A 23,734-nucleotide genomic window follows, 5' to 3' on the forward strand; every position below is an offset into this window, starting at 1 on the left:
TAGAGGGTTTTTTCACCCCAGTATGCAAAAGCCGTATTTATGACCTAAATGTGACAGTGACTTATGCACGTGTAATCACAGATGTGCAGTATATTAGAGGTTTTTTTCATCCCAGTAACCAAAAAGCTGTGTTTCTGTCCTAAATGTGACAGTGACTTATGCACGTGTAATCACAGATGTACAGTATATTAGAGGGTTTTTTCACCCTAACCAAAAAGCTGTATTTCTGTCCAAAATGTGACAGTGACTTATGCACATGTAATCACAGATGTGCAGTATATTAGAGGGTTTTTTCACCCCAGTAACAAAAAAGCTGTATTTCTGACCTAAATGTGACAGTGACTTATGCACGTGTAATCACAGATGTGCACTATATTAGAGGTTTTTTTTACCCCAGTAACCAAAAAGCTGTATTTCTATCCTAAATGTGACAGAGACTTATGCACGTGTAATCACAGATGTATAGTATATTAGAGGGTTTTTTCACCCCAGTATAACAAAACCGTATTTATGGCCTAAATGTGACAGTCACTTACACACGTCTAATCCCAGACGTGCAGTATATTAGAGGTTTTTTTCACCCCAGTATGCCTAAGCCGTATTTATGGCCTAAATGTGACAGTGACTTATGCACGTGTAATCACAGATGTGCAGTATATTAGAGGATTTTTTCACCCTAACCAAAAAGCTGTATTTCTGTCCTAAATGTGACAGTGACTTATGCACGTGTAATCACAGATGTGCAGTATATTAGAGGCTTTTTTCACCCCAGTAGGCCAAAGCCGTATTTATGGCCTAAATGTGACAGTCACTTATGCATGTCTAATCCCAGATGTGCAGTATATTAGAGGGTTTTTTCACCCCAGTATGCCAAAGCCGTATTTATGGCCTAAATGTGACAGTGACTTATGCACGTGTAATCACAGATGTGCAGTATATTAGAGGGTTTTTTCACCCCAGTATGCAAAAGCCGTATTTATGACCTAAATGTGACAGTGACTTATGCACGTGTAATCACAGATGTGCAGTATATTAGAGGTTTTTTTCATCCCAGTAACCAAAAAGCTGTGTTTCTGTCCTAAATGTGAGTCACTTATGCACGTGTAATCACAGATGTGCAGTATATTAGAGGGTTTTTTCACCCCAGTATGCCAAAGCCGTATTTATGGCCTAAATGTGACAGTGACTTATGCACGTGTAATCACAGATGTGCAGTATATTAGAGGGTTTTTTCACCCTAACCAAAAAGCTGTATTTCTGTCCTAAATGTGACAGTGAGTTATGCACGTGTAATCACAGATGTGCAGTATATTAGAGGCTTTTTTCACCCCAGTAACCAAAAAGCTGTATTTCTGTCCTAAATGTGACAGTGACTTATGCACGTGTAATCACAGATGTGCAGTATATTAGAGGCTTTTTTTACCCCAGTATGCCAAAGCTGTATTCATGGCCTAAATGTGTCAGTGACTTATCCACGTGTAATCACAGATATGCAGTATATTAGAGGGTTTTTTCACCCTAACCAAAAAGCTGTATTTCTGTCCAAAATGTGACAGTGACTTATGCACATGTAATCACAGATGTGCAGTATATTAGAGGGTTTTTTCACCCCAGTAACCAAAAAGCTGTATTTCTGACCTAAATGTGACAGTGACTTATGCACGTGTAATCACAGATGTGCAGTATATTAGAGGGTTTTTTCACCCCAGTAACCAAAAAGCTGTATTTCTGACCTAAATGTGACAGTGACTTATGCACGTGTAATCACAGATGTATAGTATATTAGAGGGTTTTTTCACCCCAGTATAACAAAACCGTATTTATGGCCTAAATGTGACAGTCACTTACACACGTCTAATTCCAGACGTGCAGTATATTAGAGGTTTTTTTCACCCCAGTATGCCAAAGCCGTATTTATGGCCTAAATGTGACAGTGACTTATGCACGTGTAATCACAGATGTGCAGTATATTAGAGGATTTTTTCACCCTAACCAAAAAGCTGTATTTCTGTCCTAAATGTGACAGTGACTTATGCACGTGTAATCACAGATGTGCAGTATATTAGAGGCTTTTTTCACCCCAGTATGCCAAAGCCGTATTTATGGCCTAAATGTGACAGTGACTTATGCATGTGTAATCACAGATGTGCAGTATATTAGAGGGTTTTTTCACCCCAGTATGCCAAAGCCGTATTTATGGCCTAAATGTGACAGTGACTTATGCATGTGTAATCACAGATGTGCAGTATATTAGAGGGTTTTTTCACCCTAACCAAAAAGCTGTATTTCTGTCCTAAATGTGACAGTGAGTTATGCACGTGTAATCACAGATGTGCAGTATATTAGAGGCTTTTTTCACCCCAGTAACCAAAAAGCTGTATTTCTGTCCTAAATGTGACAGTGAGTTATGCACGTGTAATCACAGATGTGCAGTATATTAGAGGCTTTTTTCACACCAGTAACCAAAAAGCTGTATTTCTGTCCTAAATGTGACAGTGACTTATGCACGTGTAATCACAGATGTGCAGTATATTAGAGGCTTTTTTCACCCCAGTAACCAAAAAGCTGTATTTCTGTCCTAAATGTGACAGTGACTTATGCACGTGTAATCACAGATGTGCAGTATATTAGAGGCTTTTTTCACCCCAGTATGCCAAAGCTGTATTCATGGCCTAAATGTGTCAGTGACTTATCCATGTGTAATCACAGATATGCAGTATATTAGAGGGTTTTTTCACCCTAACCAAAAAGCTGTATTTCTGTCCAAAATGTGACAGTGACTTATGCACATGTAATCACAGATGTGCAGTATATTAGAGGGTTTTTTCACCCCAGTAACCAAAAAGCTGTATTTCTGACCTAAATGTGACAGTGACTTATGCACGTGTAATCACAGATGTGCACTATATTAGAGTTTTTTTTTACCCCAGTAACCAAAAAGCTGTATTTCTATCCTAAATGTGACAGAGACTTATGCACGTGTAATCACAGATGTATAGTATATTAGAGGATTTTTTCACCCCAGTATAACAAAACCGTATTTATGGCCTAAATGTGACAGTCACTTACACACGTCTAATCCCAGACGTGCAGTATATTAGAGGTTTTTTTCACCCCAGTATGCCAAAGCCGTATTTATGGCCTAAATGTGACAGTGACTTATGCACGTGTAATCACAGATGTGCAGTATATTAGAGGATTTTTTCACCCTAACCAAAAAGCTGTATTTCTGTCCTAAATGTGACAGTGACTTATGCACGTGTAATCACAGATGTGCAGTATATTAGAGGCTTTTTTCACCCCAGTATGCCAAAGCCGTATTTATGGCCTAAATGTGACAGTGACTTATGCATGTGTAATCACAGATGTGCAGTATATTAGAGGGTTTTTTCACCCCAGTATGCCAAAGCCGTATTTATGGCCTAAATGTGACAGTGACTTATGCATGTGTAATCACAGATGTGCAGTATATTAGAGTTTTTTTTCACCCTAACCAAAAAGCTGTATTTCTGTCCTAAATGTGACAGTGACTTATGCACGTGTAATCACAGATGTGCAGTATATTAGAGGCTTTTTTCACCCCAGTAGGCCAAAGCTGTATTTCTGGACTTGCAGATAGCCTATGCTCGTGCACTATCGTTGCATAAAATGGCTGCCGATCATATGTTGTTATTGAATAACTGAAGAAAAAAAAGTTCGTTTTCAGCAGTATTTGGCTCAAGGCAGGCTCAAATTAATTGTTCACTGCACCCACAATACACTTTTTTGTAGATCGCTGAGTACATAAACCAGTTCTTGATCAGATTTCTCCCTGATCTCTCCCTCACAGCAGCTGCAGCCTCTCCCTACACTAATCCGAGCAGAGTGACGGGCGGCGCTACGTGACTCCAGCTTAAATAGAGGCTGAGTCACATGCTGCAGTTGGCCAATCACAGCCATGCCAATAGTAGGCATGGCTGTTATGGCCTTTTGGGGCAAGTAGTATGACGCTTGTTGATTGGCTGCTTAGCAGCCTTTCAAAAAGCACCATAAAAATCGCCGAACACCGAACCCGAACTTTTATGTAAATGTTCGGGTTCGGTTCCGGGTGCCGAAAACCCTAAAGTTCGGTACGAACCCGAACTTTACAGTTCGGGTTCGCTCAACTCTATTTGTGAGGCTTACATAATAGAAACCACCCAAAAATGACCCCATTCTAGAAACTGCACCCCTCAAGGTATTTAAAACTGATTTCACAAACGTTGTTAACCCTTTAGGTTAGATTTTCCATTTTTATATTTTTTTTCCAGTTACAAAGCAAGGGTTCACAGCCAAACAAAACTCAATATTTATGGCCCTGATTCTGTAGTTTATAGAAACACCCCATATGTGGTTGTAAACTTCTGTACGGGCACACGGCAGGGCGCAGAAGGAAAGGAACAGTTTTTTTGACACCATGTCCCATTTGAAGCCCCCCTGATGCACGCCTAGAGTAGAAACTCAAAAAAAGTGACCCCATTTTAGAAACTTCGGGATAGGGTGGAAGTTTTGTTTGTACTAGTTTAGGGTACATATGATTTTTGGTTGCTCTATATTACACTTTTTATATTACACAAGGTAACAAGAAATAGCTGTTTTGGCACAGTTTTTTTTTGTTATTTACAACATTCATCTGACAGGTAAGATCATGTGGTATTTTTATAGAGCGGCGATACCTAATATGTATCCAATTTTTTTATTTATGTAAATTTTACACAATAATTTCATTTTTGAAACCAAAAAAATCATGTTTTAGTGTCTCCATAGTCTGAGAGCCATAGTTTTTTCAGTTTTTGGGCGATTATCTTAGGTAGGGTCTCATTTTTTGCAGGATGAGATGACGGTTTGATTGGCACTATTTTGGGGTGCATATGACTTTTTTGTCGCTTACTATTACACTTTTTGTGATGTAAGATGACAAAAAATGGCTTTTTTTACACCGTTTTTATTTTTATTTTTTTACGGTGTTTATCTGAGGGGTTAGGTCCTGTGATATTTTTATAGAGTCAGTCGATACGGACGCGGCGATACCTAATATGTATACTTTTTTTATTTATGTAAGTTTTACACAATAATATCATTTTTGAAACAAAAAAAAATCATGTTTTAGTGTCTCCATATTCTGAGAGCCACAGTTTTTTCAGTTTTTGGGCGATTATCTTAGGTAGGGTCTCATTTTTTGCAGGATGAGATGCCGGTTTGATTGGCACTATTTTGGGGTACATATGACTTTTTGATCGCTTGCTATTACACTTTTTGTGATGTAAGGTGACAAAAAATGGTTTATTTCGCACAGTTTTAATTTTTTACGGTGTTCAACTGAGGGGTTAGGTCATGTGATATGTTTATAGAGCCGGTCGATATGCACACGGCGATACCTAATATGTCAATTTTTTTTTCTATTTTTTACCTATTTTTTTTACTTTATTTGGGGAAAATGACGTTTTTGTTTATTTTTACTTGAAACTTTTAATTTTTGTGGGGGAAACTTTATTTTTTCAACTTTTTTTTTCACTTTATTTTTTGTCCCACTTTGGGACTTCAACTTTTGGGGGTCTAATTCTTTACAATGCATTCCAATACTTCTGTTTTAGAATGCATTGGCTGTATGAGTAATACAGTGAGTATTACTCATACAGCTTCCGGCCTGTGAGATCCAGGGGGCTGGATCTCACAGGCACGTCACAGGAAGGCATCGCACTGCTTTCCATGCCATCGGGTCCCCCCTACATCCCCATGGGGACCCGATGGCACCGCCGCCACCCGCACCATAAAAAGCCGCAAACCGCAGGTCTGAATTGACCTGCGGTTTGCAGCGATCGCCGACATGGGGGGGTCATGGGACCCCCCCGCACATTTAGTTGAGGTGCCTGCTCAATGATTTGAGCAGGCATCGGCTTCCGATCACCGCCCGCCACGCGGCGGTGATCGGAAATACACAGGGCGTACAGGTACGCCCTGTGTCCTTAGGTACCAGGACATCAGGGCGTACCTGTATGCCCTGTGTCCTGAAGAGGTTAATATGATGAAATAAATAAAGACATTGCTTTAATACTAGAATGTTATCATTTTCACTTCTGACTTCCAATGAAGCTACTGTATGTATATGTAATGCAAAAGAAATCTCATACACGACCAGCTCTGGGTAGATATGGGCTCCTGGATGATGGCACCACAGTGGACCCCTCTTCTTTTATATTTTACCTTGATAAACATGAAATGACTGTACACTCCAAACAGTTATAAAGGTATGATCACACGGCGAGTAATGAGGTGGGGCAAGAAAGCCTGGGTAATAAAGAAAAAAAGAATTTATAGAGATTAAGAAAAAGATGTCAAAAGTAGAGTTGAGCGGACACGTGGATGTTCGGGTTCGGCCGACCTTGAAAAAAAAGTTCGGGTTTGGGACCCAAACTTGACCCGAACTTGAACCCGAACCCCATTGAAGTCAATGGGGACCCGAACTTTTGGCCACTAAAATGGCTCTAAAATACCACTGGAAAGAGCTAGAGGGCTGCAAAAGGCAGCAAAATGTGCTTAAAGGGACACTGACAGGCCCAAAAAGCATATTTAGGTATATATATGAAAGTACAGGTCTTATAAAGTGTATTAGAATCATCTAAGTATCCCCCCTGTCCACCTTATAACTACAGTAATCTGAAGTTTTATAACCTGCTTGAATCGTGTTCAATCTGCCCAAGGGGCGGTGTTTCATCTCAACTTGCGCCCAGCCAGCCTGGCCACAACTGCCGTTTGAAGCGCCGCCCAGCTCATCAATATTCACTTCGCTGGGCGGCTACTAGTGTCCCCGGCCATCTTCAGCGCATGCGCCCGGCACCCTCACTGGCCGGGATCGCATCGCGCCTGCGCACAGTCTGATTCTCAGAGGCTGCATGTTTAAAAAACATAAAAGACCTTAAAAAAAAAAAAAATTAGGAATGATGTAGGAGGAAGAGGTTGAGGAGACGGTGAATGGGTGGATGTGGCGGTGTAGGCTCACGTGGCGGTCTAGGTGGAAGCGGCGACGAAGGAGGAATAGGTAGACAACACAGATGTGTGTTATTTTGCATTTTTACATAGGGGTATCCCCCAAAATATTGGGACATATAAAAAAAAAAAAGGAATAAGTGCACTTGAGTACAAGGATGGATGGTTGAGGCTGTTAGAACTGTCTATTCTGCACAAGGTACAGATACGTCTTGTGGGATCCAGGCCTGGTTCATTTTAATGAACGTGAGCTTGTCCATGTTGGCTGTGGACAGAGGGTGACAAAGCTTTTCCACATGTCGGCCATGCTAACCCTGCCTTCTGAGGTGCTGGCGCTGAAACAGCTGCGTTGGCGACCTCATCCTCCTCCCCTGCCTTCGCCTTGTGCTTCCACTTGTCCCCCGGCATCAGTCGGGAATGCTCTCAGGAGCGCGTCTACCAGCGTGCGCCTGTAGTCGCGCATCTTCCGATCACGCTCTAGTGAGGGAATTAAGGACGGCACATTGCCTTTGTAACGGGGATCCAGCAGGGTGGCCAGCCAGTAGTCAGCACACGTTAAAATGTGGGCAACTCTGCTGTCGTTCCGCAGGCACTGCAGCATGTAGTCGCTCATGTGTGCCAGGCTGCCCAGAGGTAAGGACAAGCTGTCCTCTGTGGGAGGCGTATCGTCTGCGTCCTCCGTATCCCCCCAACCATGCACCAGTGATGGGCCCGAGCTGCGTTGGGTGCCACCCCGCTGCGAATATGGTTCATCCTCCTCCTCCTCCTCCAGTAGTGGACCCTGGCTGACCAAATTTGTACCCGGCCTCTGCTGTTGCAAAAAACCTCCCTCTGAGCCACTTCTAAAAGACTGGCCTGAAAGTGTTAGAGATGACCCCTCTTCCTCCCCCTCGTCCTGGGCCACATCCTCTTCCATCATCGCCCTAAGTGTTTTCTCAAGGAGACATAGAAGTGGTATTGTAACGCTGATAACAGCGTCATCGCCACTGGCTATGTTGGTGGAGTACTCGAAACAGCGCAACAGGGCACACAGGTCTGACAGACTGATGGGCATGGGTTTCAGGCGCCTGTGCGCTTTCTGCAGAAGACTGGGTGGGAAATAATGTGAACGTGCTGGATCCACTGTCGGCCACCCAATTGACTAGCGCCTGTACTTGCTCAGGCCTTACCATCCTTCAGAACGGCATTAGGCCCGACCAAATATCGCTGTAGATTCTGGCGGCTACTGGGACCTGAGGTAGTAGGTTCAGTGGGATGTGTAGATGTGGCAGAACGGCCACGTCCTCTCCCTGCACCAGAGGCTCCACCAACACCACCACCACGACCATGACCGCGTCCCTTACTAGATGTTTGCCTCATAGTTAGCGTTCACCAAGCAAAGTAAAAAGTGGTTGAGTCTGTTAAAAATAATTATCCGCCAATAAAAACCCTGTAGTTTGCACTCAATGTTTTTTTTTTAAAACTCTATATGACAGCGGTATTTGTGGCCTAAATTTCACAGTCACTTATGCACCTCTAATCCCAGATGTGCAGTATATCAGTTTTTTTTTTAACCCCAGTAAGCAAAAGCCGTATTTGTGGCCTATATTTCACAGTAACTTATGCACCTATAATCACAGATGTGCAGTATATAAAACACAGTGTTTTTTCCACCCCGGTATGCGAAAGCTGTATTTCTGGCCTCAAATGAACAGTCCCTTATGCACCTATAATCCTAGATGTGCAGTATATGAAACAGAGTTTTTTTTTCACCCAGTATGCCCCAGTATGCCAAAGCCGTATTTCTGGCCTAAATGTAACACTCACTTATGCACCTATAATCACAGATGTGCACTATATAAAACAGAGGGGTTTTTTTTCACCCAGTATGCCCCAGCCGTATTTCTGGCCTAAAGGTAACACTCACTTATGCACCTATAATCACAGATGTGCACTATATGAAACAGAGTTTTTTTTTTCACCCAGTATGCCCCAGTATGCCAAAGCCATATTTCTGGCCTAGATGTAACACTCACTTATGCACCTATAATCACAAATGTGCACTATATGAAACAGAGTTTTTTTTGTTTCACCCCAGTATGCCGAATATGAGAAAGCCGTATTTCTGGCCTAAATTGAACAGTCACTTATGCAGCGATAATCCTAGATGTGTACTATATGAAACAGAGGGTTCATAGGTTTTGGAACCGCGCTGCTGGGAGCTATGTATTCCGGTCACAGGTGGATGATACAAGGGTGTCAGCCCCTCTCCTCGACAACCAAAGGATATGGTCCTCCCAGACCTCCTCCTCTACAGGGTTTAAGGGGATAGGCAAGATAGTGAAGCACCCTTGAGAATGTTGTTCTAAAAGGTTTTATTCTACTTACAACAGGTCAGTAGACAAAAGGCATAAAAATACAAGATGATCGTCACGTTCCTGCCCGACCCGGGTTTCGCTACCTCGCTTCTTCAAGGGCGATGACTTGTTGTAAGTAGAATAAAACCTTTTAGAACAACATTCTCAAGGGTGCTTCACTATCTTGCCTATCCCCTTAAACCCTGTAGAGGAGGAGGTCTGGGAGGACCATATCCTTTGGTTGTCGAGGAGAGGGGCTGACACCCTTGTATCATCCACCTGTGACCGGAATACATAGCTCCCAGCAGCGCGGTTCCAAAACCTATGAACTTGACTTTGCCAGTGTGAAACCTACCACACGAACCCGGGACCAGCAGCAGCGCAAGTAACTGTCCGTGTTGAGACGCAGGACTGACTTTCTGTTTTTTATGAAACAGAGGGTGTTTTTTCACCCCAGTATGCGAAAGCCGTATTTCTGGCCTAAATTGAACAGTCACTTATGCACCTATAATCCTAGATGTGCACTATATGAAACATAGGTTTTTTTTCACCCCAGTATACCCCAGTATGAGAATGCCGTATTTCTGGCCTAAAATGAACAGTCCCTTATGCACCTATAATCCTAAATGTGCACTATATGAAAGCGATGTGGGAACATGGCGCCCGCTCGCACGTGCAGCGGCCGTCATGGCCGGCAAGTCTCTGCTGTTTCAAGCAGCAGAGACCTGAAGCTAATTATCGCGACCGACAATAATGCCGATCGCGATTATTAAAGGCTTTATATGCCATTATCAAGTGAGATCACGGGATCTAAATGCGCAAAAACCCGGAAGCGTGAGCTGCGGCCAATGGGGGCATCGGTAGTTGTGCTGAACACTATAAGCCTCAATGACGAGGCTGATAATGGCCATGCTGCAATTCTTATTTTGGCTACCAGATGGCAGGCCAGGATAAGAAATTAGCAATTTTCAGTCCAAACCCCATTTTAAAAACCCTTGATAGTACAAAACTGAAAAACATAATTTATAGGCTCATATATGAGCTTCAAAATCATCACAACATTTTTTTTTTTAAATGTGAAAAAATATATAAAAAATAAAAATAGTTAAAAAAAGTTTAAATCACCCCCCTTTCCGTATAATAAAAAAATAAATACCTAAATTGCAATAGATATAAACATCATGGGTATCACCACGACCAAAAACGTCCACACTATTAAAATATAGAAAAAAAAATTCCAATACTGCAAATGGCGTAAAGGGAAAAAGGGTCAAAATGGCCGATTTGCCATTTTTTTTATTGCTTCTCTAACCAAAAAAAAAGTTATAAAATGTGATCAAAAAGTCACTCACACTCCAAAATAGTATCAATAAAAACTACGGATTGTCCCGCAAAAAATTAGCCCTGAAACAGCTCATTAGACATAAGTATAAAAAAGTAATGGGGGTCAGAATATGGGGATGTAAAAAAAAATTTTTTTAATCAAAATTTACATTTATTTTTACACTATTTAGACATAAAATTACCTATACATATGGGATATCGTTGTAATCATACTGACCCAGAAAATGAAGGGCATGGGTCAGTTTTGCCGTAAACGAAACTCTGTAGGAACAAAACCCGTAAAACAGTGGAGGCATTGTGGGTTTTTTTTCAATTCCACTCCATTTTGAATTTTTTTACCGCTTCCCACTACATTTTATGCCATAATTAATGTAAAGTACAACTTGTCCCACAAAAAAGCAGCATGTTGTATATTCTGCGATTTTCACGCAACGCTGGCCCCATAGAAGTGAATGTGGCTGCATGAAAATCGCACCCGCAAGCAAGTGCGGATGCAATGCTTTTTTTTTACAGATGGTTGCTATTTCAGTTTGCGTGTGCAAAACTCATCAAAACCCATTGCACACACGCGATAAAAAAAAACTGAATGACTTTGCATGCAAAATCGCACATTTTTCACTGAACGAATTCACAACGCATCCGGACCAAATCCGGACACACTCGTCTGCAAGGGGCCTTACTTTATCAATAGTGAGTTGAGTTTGAAAAGTTTAAAAAAAGATTACTTACATGTTCAGACAGAGAGCATAAGGAACACAAACTTTTCTGTACAATCTTCTGATTTATGAAATGAGATCTGATTAAAAGAAAATAAGCAGAAAAGTTACAAAACATTTGAGTGGCTTCATAAAAAAAATCTCTCATTCTGGAGGGCCGGGTATGGCCATGCGTTAAATGGACAGTCCAATGATTTCAAAGGGAGCCATGTAATACTGCATAGTCCCTGTGGTGGGAATGGGGTTATGAACACCGGTGATGGACTTTTGGATTCTTCTATATGTTACAGCTGATTGCTGGGGTCTCAGCAGTCGGACACCCTCTGATCTTACTATCTTCGAGGCACCCTTCTAACAAAAATAAATAGTTAAGTCAAATACAAAAAAAGTTATTATTTGCTTTATCTCCAGAACCTAGTTATTCCCTTTTTCAAATACTCTATTGAGTTAGAGGATGGGAAGGTCCCTCACTTATTAGCCAGAGCAGATGCCTAGTGGATCCTTCCATTGCGTAGTTAGCCCATTGATTTCAATGGAAACTATGTGATGCTCCATTTCCCTTGTGCCATCGCTAAAGGGGGATTATCATGACCGGCGTGCCGATCACATACGTGACGCAAAGGGAGGGAAATGGGAAGGCCCTGTCCAAGGGAGAGCGAAAGGTGGTGACCTGTAACTCACCTTGAGGCTGGCACCTGACTGCCCTGACGTCCCTAGACGGGTTCCTCACCCGTACGCCGATCACGTGCCTAAACCCTGGCTTTCCCTGAGATGAGCCCTACGTAGTGAATAGGGCGGTGGGAACACTAGTCCGCACCACTAACACTAAAGGAAAACACCAAGGAGAGGACAGACAATACAGACAAAACATATAATCCCAGGTGGGCGACAACAGCAGACAACAAAAGCCCAACAGGGATCCGGAGGGTAATGCTCTGGAACAACAACCAGGAATCACAGCTACACAGCTCCAGTGGGTCAGTATAGAAGTCCAGGCAGGAAGCTCTATATCTGGCAACCAGAGAAGTGGGAGAGGGGAATATAAGGAGGTTGGGATTGCTGGACAAGAAACAGCTGAGGAGAAGAAGCTACGGATCCCTGAGTGAGCCAAAAAGGATTGCAAAGCAAACCCAGAAAGCTACCATTAAGAAACAGCACTATCTTTAGACATAGAGCGCGCAGCCACCCGCTGCGACTTCCTGACCCCGGGTATAACGGAGTCAGACGTGGCTCTTGACACCCTCGTGACAGGGATTGAACACTTGGTGAGAGATTTATCAAGACTGGTGTTCGGATACGCTAGTCTTGAGTTTTGATTCCCTGTGCACCAGAGTAAAATGTGCCTAATTTATTAAGAAGCATCTTGTGCTAGAACTTAACCCCTTAGTAACCAGCCTGTTTTGGGCCTTACTGACCAAGCGTTTTTCTTCCTTTTTTAATCGTCGCGTTTCAAGAGTTATATCTTTTTTATTTTTACGTCTATATACAGTACAGACCAAAAGTTTGGACACACCTTCTCATTCAAAGAGTTTTCTTTATTTTCATGACTATGAAAATTGTAGATTCACACTGAAGGCATCAAAACTATGAATTAACACATGTGGAATTATATACATAACAAACAAGTGTGAAACAACTGAAAATATGTCATAGTCTAGGTTCTTCAAAGTAGCCACCTTTTGCTTTGATTACTGCTTTTCACACTCTTGGCATTCTCTTGATGAGCTTCAAGAGGTAGTCCCCTGAAATGGTTTTTACTTCACAGGTGTGCCCTGTCAGGTTTAATAAGTGGGATTTCTTGCCTTATAAATGGGGTTGGGACCATCAGTTGCGTTGAGGAGAAGTCAGGTGGATACACAGCTGATAGTCCTACTGAATAGACTGTTAGAATTTGTATTATGGCAAGAAAAAAGCAGCTAAGTAAAGAAAAACGAGTGGCGATCATTACTTTAAGGAATGAAGGTCAGTCAGTCAGCCGAAAAATTGGGAAAACTTTGAAAGTAAGGGCTATTTGACCATGAAGGAGAGTGATGGGGTGCTGCGCCAGATGACCTAGTCTCCACAGTCCCCGGACCTGAACCCAATCGAGATGGTTTGGGGTGAGCTGGACCGCAGAGTGAAGGCAAAAGGGCCAACAAGTGCTAAGTATCTCTGGGAACTCCTTCAAGACTGTTGGAAGACCATTTCAGGGGACTACCTCTTGAAGCTCATCAAGAGAATGCCAAGAGTGTGCAAAGCAGTAATCAAAGCAAAAGGTGGCTACTTTGAAGAACCTAGAATATGACATATTTTCAGTTGTTTCACACTTGTTTGTTATGTATATAATTCCACATGTGTTAATTCATAGTTTTGATGCCTTCATAGTCATGAAAATTAAGAAAACTCTTTGAATGAGAAGGTGTGTCCAAACTTTTAGTCTGTACTGTAGCTTTATGAGGGCTTGTTTTTTGCGGGACAAGTTGTAGTTTTTAATGGCACCAATTTGGGGTACACATAACTTTCTGATTAACTTTTATTAACTCTTTCTGAGAGGGAAATGGGAAAAACAGCAATACTGCCACTGCGTTATTACTTTAGAAATTTTACGGCGTTCATTTTTCGGTATAAATAACATAATATCTTTATTCTCTGGGTCAGTATGTTTACCGTGATACCAAATACATATAGTTTTTTTTTACGTTTTACTACTTTTTTTCAATAAAACCCCTTTTTTTAAAGAAAAATCCCACATCCCAAGACCCATTACTTTTTTATTTTTCTTTATATCGAGTTGTGTGAAGGCTTGATTTTTGGGGGACGACTTGTATTTTTAATTGGTATCATTTTGGAGTAAATGGTGCTTTTTAATCGCTTGTTATTAGATCAAATGAGCAATTCTTTCTGTTTTTTTATTTATTTTTTACGGCGTTCACCGTAGGGGATAATTTACGTGATATTTATGTAGTCTGGGTCGTTACAGACACGGCAATACCAAACATATGGGGAAGTTGTTTTTTTTTAAAAAAAATTTCATTGAAAAGCGTATTTTCTATGGAAAAAAGTGTATTTTTTATGGGATTTTTTTTATTGAATAAATGATTTTTTTGAACTTTTTTTTACCACTTTATAGACCCACAAGGGAACTATAACGGACAGCTTTTTGATTGCTTTTAAAATGCAATGCACTATCCCTATAGTGTATTGCATTTTAATGGAAATGCTATTCTGACATTGAACAGCAGGCTGCGACAGAGAGGCGCATCCTGCTGGAAATTACTGAAGGCTGGTCTGGGGCCTTCATCAGACCCCAGGCAGCCTTCACACACATCGGCACCCCGCGATCGCATTTGGGGGGTACCGATGGAAGACAGAGGGAGTCCACTCCCTCTGTCAGCACTTTACATGCGGTGGGCACCATTGCCCGTGCCATGTAAAGTGTTAAACAACTCGGATCGGCACTCCTGTTGGTCCGGGCTGTTAGAGCAGGGACACGGCTCTCATGTGAGAGCCGGGTCAGTAAGGGGTTAAAGGGTGGTCACTAAGGGATTAAAGGAAATGTGTCACCAAAAGATTTATCTGCCAGTTAAAACCAGATAACAACACATACCTTCTTGACAACCGGCTGCTCGTTCAGTGGAGGTGAAGCACTGCATTTACATGCAGTGATCGCCTCCACAGTATGAGAACTAGAGATGGACGAACATCGGCTGGGACGGTTCGAAAACGCAATCAAATGCTCACGAACCGCAAGTTTGTGGCGGGTCCCATTCACATTAATGGCAGGTGAACCTGAAAAACCTTCAGCTCATATTTGCAGCCAGCAAACACTTACTATAAGTAAACAAATAGTCCCACAACATGGACAGTGATATACCAGAGAAGGATCATTGACAAAAATTCCCGCCAAAAATATGTATTTTAATCAAGGGCCATTTTTATGCGCCTTAAAGGGAAACTCTCAAAAATGTGCCCTGCTGGAGCCTAGAAAATGTTTATTTCCTATCGGTTTGATGTATACAAATGTGCAGCACTCCACGTTTTTGTATCCTGCAGAGTCCATTAAAAAAATGCATACGTTAATGTAAAAAAAATTTCTACCATGGAACTGTATGGTTAACGGACGCCACTGTACGGCATCAGTCTGAGGCATCTGTTAACGCATATATTTTTTGTATGCATTAAATGGATGGCAAAAATAGGATGTGAACCCAGCCCTAGTGTCAGAATCAGCACCAGTACATAGCGGAGCAGCGTGGCGGAGAGGGGAGGCCGCCATGTACTAACAGAGCGCTAACTGGTCCTGTTGGTCAGGGATGAGGGCTGTGTTTCCCAAGGATCATTTTCTACTGGGAAATACAGGGCACAGTATAATGGAATCTATATAATATAAAGATATTAGCTCTACCCCCGAATAATAATACAATTAGGTGGTCATTTATTATATAGAAATACGTCTATGTTAGTCGTATTTCTGACACAGATTGTGGCGCAAAGGTCCTTAGCACCGCAATCTGCATATTTTTCCCGCTCATGCCAGGTCTAAAATTGGATGGCGTGGGCAGGGAAAGGGAAACAGTTATGGCCATCCAGATATTGGATACCACCGCCATACATTGACCGGATAACACCTCTGCACAGTGACCAGATAACACCGCCATACCATGACCGGATTAAAGAGTATAAGAGGGCACAGTACAGGGAATGACTAGGAGCACTGCACAGGGTGTGGTAAGTGGGCACAATGCAGGTTATAATGGGGCACAGTACGGGGTGAGGGGCACAGTACAGGGTGGAGGGCACAGTCACATGACCCTGTGACATTAGAAGGTCCTTATGGTGAATGCAGGTCATACGCCACCATAATGAGAGGCAGAGGAGTGAGACAATAGGGTGATTATGTGGCTAGAGATAAAAAATTTAACTGTCGGCCAGTACAGGCCCCAAAAATTAGCCAATAGGCATTCACCTGACAGCAAAGAACTTTGGATTCTGTGGCTAGAGGTACATTAGGCGTTCACAGGATGAATATGTAACTGTCGGCCAGTAAAGGCCCCAAATATTAGGCAATAGGCATTACCTGACAGCAAAGAACTTTGGATTCTGTGGCTAGAGGTACATTAGGCAGTCACAGGATAAATATGTAACTGTCGACCAGTACAGACCCCAAAGACCCCAAAAGGCCTTTTATGCCGCTGTATTTACCTAAAACAGGGACCATGATTTGTTCTGGGTGGTGACGGTCGGATAGTTGTGGGCTGTCATGAGGAAATTCAAACAAACGTGGTCGACTCGTCACGTGTTGAATTCCTCCGAGATCTATGCCTCATTCATTTTTAGAAATGTGAGGTAGTCCACACTGTCGTGAGCTAGGCAAGTGCGCTTATTGGTCACGAACCCCCCTGCTGCGCTAAACATCCTATCGGACAGGACACTGGACAAGGGGCAAGCCAACAGTTCTATGGCAAATTGTGCCAGCTCTGGCCACAGGTCAAGCCTGCACACCCAGTAGTCCAGGGGTTCATCGCTTATCAGAGCATCCACATCAGCCGTTAACCCGATAAAGTCGGACACCTGTCGGTTTAGGCGTTCCCTGAGGCTGGATCCAGAGGATGGCTGTCGATAGGTTGGCTGCAAGAATGATCTCATATCCGAAGTCACCAACACATCTTCAAACCGCCCTCTTCTTGCAGGCACTGTTGGATTAGTACCCGCAACTGTTTCTCTGTGAGTGGAAATTCCTCTGCCAACGCCCGCAAAAGCAGAATGCAGCATTTCTCGAAGCAAGGCCTGGAAGTGCTGCATTCTGACACCCCCTGTGATGGTGGTAACATTTCCGCCATTTTGTGTTTGTACCGGGGGTCTAAGTACGTTGCCACCCAGTACTAGTCCTTGCCCTTTATGCTTTTTATACAGGGGTCCCTCTTCAAACACTGGAGCATGAAGGCCCACATTTGTACTAAACTGGAGGCGGTGGAGTGGCCTGGCTCCCGCTCATCATCCAGGATAATGTCGTCCTCGTTCTCCTCCCCCCAGCCACGGACATCAGGGATCCCAGAAAAGTTTAAAGCATACTCTTCTTGCTCTTCCTCCACCCCGGCACCATCCTCCTCTGACTCCTCTTCAGACTCCTGTTGTTGACTTGTCTCAGATGGAGTAGCCCCCCCTTGGAATTCATCCAGCATTGCAACTTCCTCATCTTCCTGCTCATGCTCCTCGACGGCTTGATCAATGACATGACGCAATGCACGCTCCAGAAAGAAGGCGTAAGGTACAATGTCACTGATGGCGCCCTGGCTGGGACTGACCAGTTTGGTGATCTCATCAAATGGCTGCAGAAGTCTGCATGCGTCGCGCATGAGCAGCCACTAGCACGGTGAAAAAAAAACAAGCTTCCCAGAACCTGTCCTGCCGCAGAGTTCGTACAGGTAGTCGTTAACTGCACGTTTCTGCTGGAGCAGCCTATCAAGCATATACAAGGTGGAGTTCCATCGCGTCGGGCAGACACAAATCAGACGTCTGACGGGCAGGTGGTGTCGCCGCTGAATGTCAGCAAGACGAGCCATGGTCGTGTAAGATCTTCTAAAATGGCCAGAGATTTTCCTGGCCTGCCGCAATACATCCTGGACCCAGGGTATTTGGCAACGAATCGCTGCACGACTAAGTTCAGGACGTGTGCCATGCACGGCACGTGTGTCATTTTGCCCTGTTTCAGTGCACTCAGCAGATTGGCACCGTTGTCGCACACCACTATACCAACTGTCAAATTGAGCGGGGTTAGCCACTGATCGGCCTGTGACCGCATAGCTGAAAGGAGTGCAGGACTGGTGTGGCTCTCGGCTTCCAGGCACAACAGACCCAGCACTGCATGGCAACGTCTCACCTGGCACGTCAAATAGGTTCTGGGGAGCTTGAAGGACATAGCGGAAGAGACGATAGCAGAGGAAAACGGTGATGGACCATGTGATTGGAGCATGAGATCTGATGTCACCAAAGGTCCTTTAGCTCACAGCTCATCATTAAAGAAGTAAAGAAGAGACCGGGAACTACGATCAATTGATCACCTACTAAGCATTCTGTATTCAGAATGCTATTATTTTCCCTTATAACCATGTTATAAGGGAAAATAATACAGTGAATAAACTGTCACCTAGCAACCATGCGTGAAAATCGAACCGCATCCGCACTTGCTTGCGGATGCTTGCGATTTTCACGCAACCCTATTCACTTCTATGGGGCCTGCGTTGCGTGAAAAATGCTGAATATGCGTGAAAATCACCGCTCATGTGAACAGCCCCATAGAAATGAATGGGTCGGTATTCAGTGCGGGTGCAATGCGTTCACCTCACGCATCGCATCCACGCGGAATACTCGCCCGTGTGAAAGGGGCCTTATAGTTCCTTCCGGGGACCTTCCATTGTGGTGTTCCAATGGCCACAAATTTTTTAAAGGCCTCCGAGTCCACCAGTTTATATGGCAGTAGTTGGCGGGCTAGCAGTTCTGACAAGCCAGCGGTTAGCCATCGGGCAAGAAGGTTATCCGGCATCATCATCTTTTTTCGCTCTAACATTTGGGGCAAGGAAGTCTGCCTTTTGCCAGATGAACGCGACGACGGCACGGTGGAAGGTGGAGTGGAGGACAACTGGGAGGAGAGAGGAGAAGGAGAAGAGGCAGGACAGGGTGCGCCGGGAGTGTGGTTTGTGGGTTCTGATGGTGTTGCTCCCACTGGGCTCGGTGATGGGAGGCCAGGTGCCTTCTTAAGTCGGTCGTCCCAAGGTGAGTGTTGGGCTTACCGCGACTTATGCGTTGACAGCAGAGGCTGCAGATGACAACACTATTGTCAGCAGCGGACACGTTAAAAAAAGCCCACACTGCGGAGCCATGTGCCGGCATCCTGGGAGCACCAGATGTGACCGTGCATGGTGGATGGCTTGTTCCAGATACATTAGCAGTCTGCTTTTTGCCTTCTGTGCACTGTAAGTTCTGCCTGCTTCTTCTCCTTCTCCTCCCTATCTGCTGCTCCGTTCTCCCTCTGAACTCCCCTCCTCTTCCTCTGTTGTGGGAACCCACGTGACGTCCATCGACACATCATCATCGGATTTGTCACCTTCCCCACCACTGACATTAGATATCTCGGAGTAGGCAGCAACAGTGGGGACCACCCTTCTTGGTCTGATCTGGGTACTGTTGTCAGACTGCTGGGTGGCGACCGTTGATACCTCCTCTTCCTGATCCGATGCTAATAATGGCTGCGCATCGGTAAGATCTTGTAATGGGAGGGGATATGGTGGTGGTGGTGGGGTCCTTGGGAGTGCACACAGCAGAGAGTGAAGATGGTGCAGATAGAGAGGATGAGGAGGGTGCAGAAGCAGAAGGCTGAGTGAGCCACTCAGCCAAGTCTGGTGTGTCCTTTGACGTAATCGCACACACCTTCTGCAACTTCCCACTTAGACTCTGGCCTGGAGCACCTGCCCGGCCCCTACCACCCCTGCGGAATGTCCTGCCTCTTCTTCTGCCTGTTATTTTCAAAATGACCCTATGACAAAAGTCCCTATAGAAGAGCAGTATTTGTGGAAGAAGGTATATCACACCCCTGCCTCAATCAGATATTTTGGGGGGCAGCTGGTAAATCACACCAGTAGAAATTATTTCTTCAAATAGTGTTTTTCACTCTGTGTAGCTGCGGTAACGCAGCAAAACCGCAAACAAATGCTGCACTACCTAAATGCACTATATATAAAGTATATTATTGGTATATAACACCCCTGCTTCAATCAGTTTTTTGGGGGGGCAACTGGTAAGTCACACCAGTAGAAATTATTTGTTCCAGTAGCATTTGGCACTCTGTGTGGCTGTAGTATTGCAGCAGAACCGCACACAACTGCTGCACAATACAATTGCACTATAATACACTTTCTATGTTAGAAAGTATATTATAAGTATATAGATGCCCGTGATAAGAACATAGTCCTACCACTTTACAAATCATTAGTCAGACCACACATGGAGTACTGTGTATAGTTCTGGGCTCCTGTGAACAAGGCAGACATAGCAGAGCTGGAGAGGGTTCAGAGGGGGACAACTAAAGTAATAACTGGAAAGGGGCAACTACAGTACCCTGAAAGATTATCAACATTAAGGTTATTCACTTTAGAAAAAAGACGACTGAGGGGAGATCTAATTAATATGTATAAATATATCAGGGGTCAGTACAGAGATCTTTCCCATCATCTATTTATCCCCAGGACTGTGACAGTGACGAGGGGACACCCTCTGCGTCTGGAGGAAAGAAGGTTTGTACACAAACATAGAAAAGGATTCTTTACGGTAAGAGCAGTGAGACTATGGAACTCTCTGCCTGAGGAGGTGGTGATGGTGAGTACTATAAAGGAATTCAAGAGGGGCCTGGATGTATTTCTGGAGTGTAATAATATTAGAGGCTATAGCTACTAGAGAGGGGTCGTTGATCCAGGGAGTTATTCTGATTGCCTTATTGGAGTAGGGAAGGAATTTTTCCCCCCTTAAGTGGGGAAAATTGGCTTGTACCTCACATATTTTTTTTGCCTTCCTCTGGATGGCCGAACTGGATGGACAAATGTCTTTTTTCGGCCTTATATACTATGTTACTATGTTACTATATTACACCCCTCAGTATGTCACACCTATCGATAGAACAACTATACCAGTCCTTAAAAGGACTTTTGTGGCCCTATTAGCTAGTGTTTGGTGTCCCTAACAGTCTGTCCCTACTCTACACAGCAACCTCTCCCTACACTGGCAAAAGACTGAATGTAAAATCGCCGTATGTTTGCCTGTTCAGCAAACAACGAATAAGCAAAGTTTGCCACAAAACGACCGCCGGGCGAACCGCAAGGCCATCTCTAATGAGAACCAGCGATCACTATTGCTATCGCTCATCTGACTACAACTGCATTGTTTCTGGAAAGCAGAGTGCTGCTTTGACAGCACGATCTGCTGCCCAGAAATGATCATTTATGTGCCTGCACAAGGGACTCTTTCACCCGATGATTGATCATTTCTGTCGGGTGATTGGCTGCACCTTTAGACAGGCAGATTATCAGAAACAAGCATTCATAGAAACGTATAGTCTCCAATAATATGCCCAATAATCGGGACATGTAAACCAGCTATTAGAATGACAGATAAGCAGATAACTGAAGTAAAGTGATCTGTACAGACCAGTTGCGCCTATTATTAGGCTAAGTGACCAGTGCAAAACTGCAAGACATACTGACATGGAAAAATAAAACTTAAAGAGGACCTTTCATGGGTCCAGACATTATGAAATAACTAGCAGGTTATGTAGGGCATAGTGCAGGGATGTAATATCGCTTACTATTTTTTCTGGGCGCCACTCCGTTCGCCCGTTGTGCCCACCGTTCACTTTTCCCGCCTGGTATGCTAATTGATAGCATCGGTACAGGGAGGAGGAGACTGCCCTGTTTCTCAATGGGCGTCTCCTTCTCCCTGGCTGTAGAGCGGTTCAATCACAGCGGAGAGCATCACAGCAAGGGAGAAAAATAAAAACTCACCTTCTCTCTTGCTGTGACGCTCTCTGCTGTGATTGGACCGCGCTACAGCCAGGGAGAAGGAGACGCCCATTGAGAAACAGAGCAGTCTCCTCCTCCCTGTACCGATGCTATTCATTAGCATACCAGGCGGGCAAAGTGAACGGGGGGCACAGCGGACGAACAGAGCGGCGCCCAAACAAACTAGTAAGTGATATTACATCCCTGCAAATCCGGCTAGTTATAATGTCTGGACCCATAATAGGTCCTCTTTAAAGGGAACCTGTCATCAACTTTATGCTGCCCATACTAAATGCATCATAAAGTATAGACTGGTGAGTTGATTTCAGCGGTCTGTCATTTAATAGTTAAAAGTAAGAGGTTGCCGAGAGCCAACATCACAAACATTGCAGACTGGGCCTGGAAAAGAGTCATGGCCACCTGAGAAGAGTAATGGTTATTTATGAATTCCTGCTCCCCCTGCCCACCTGCTGATGACTGACAGGCTTCTACCTAGTTGTCTCCCATTCTCTCTAGGAGAGAACTTCCAATCATCAGCAGATGGGCGAGGAGAGCAGGAGATTATAGATATCTATGACTCTTCTCAGGTAGATTTGACTCTTTTCAAGGTCTGGGCTGTAATGATTATGATGCTAGTTCTCAGCAACCACTTACTATCAGCTCATGAGTGACATACCGCTGAAATCAACATTTCTGTCACTAATTTATGCTGTCCTCAGTGGGGTCAGTATAAAGTTGATGACAGGTTCCCTTTAAATTATCACAAATTCTCTAAAAATATGTTAAAAATAAAAACAATATTTAAACAGTAGGTAATTTTCCAATGACACATTCCCTTTAAGCCAATTTCTCTCCACTCCTCCGCTAACTCCTGATCCTGCTCATTTTAAAAAAGTAGAGAGAAGTTCAAAAAGTCACAATGTCTCTACAGCGCTGCAAAATATGTCAGCGCCATTTAAGTGAGTAAAATAAATAAAATAAAAATGATGGTGCAAATATAGCTTTTTAATGCCACAAATGTATTAATAAATCTTCTCCTTGATGCCAGGTTCCTCCACAGACTACTGATTACCTTATTCATTACAGAAGTCTACTCCCTGGAGCTCCTAGCTTCTCGAGAACCACCAGTATCCCACCAGTCACTGGTATTACATATAGTATTATACAGAATATCATTCTGTATAAGATAATGCCCTGAACATTTGACATTCTTACTTTTGCATACTTTCCACCAAAAGCAGCCATTTCATTTGGAAAATGCCTGCATTAAAACACTGCCGCTCCAGTGGACTGGAATATACTGTGTACCTCCACATATGACATATAGATTGTACCTTCATTGGAGATATGATGACAAACATTTGTTGCGCTTCAAGGACAAAGTTTGCTGCAAAGTAAACAGCATTGGAGAAGTTCAAACACTGTGTCGGCTGTTAAAGGCTCAGGGCAGCGGGTTCACATAAGCCATAAAATATCATAAGTTATAAGAAAAGCTTCAAAATTACTGGTATAATAAACCTGAATTGGAATAATTACTTACATAACACCAACATATTCTGCAGCACAGCACAGTAAGAATAATTACTTACATATAGTGATGAGCGAGCATGCTCGGCCGAACTGCTGTTCAGCTCAAGCATCGCTATGCTTGGCAGATCTCAATGCTCGGCCAAATAATTTGGGTGATCGAATACAATTTAATACAATGGAAGTCAATGGGAGAACCGCAAGCACCCCCTGCTTGGAAGAGAAGAGGGTGTCTGGTTCATAAAAAAAGGTTAGAAATTGATGGATACCCCATCAAAAA

Source organism: Bufo bufo, chromosome 2, assembly GCF_905171765.1.
Source record: "Bufo bufo chromosome 2, aBufBuf1.1, whole genome shotgun sequence".
Taxonomy (NCBI): Eukaryota; Metazoa; Chordata; class Amphibia; order Anura; family Bufonidae; genus Bufo; species Bufo bufo.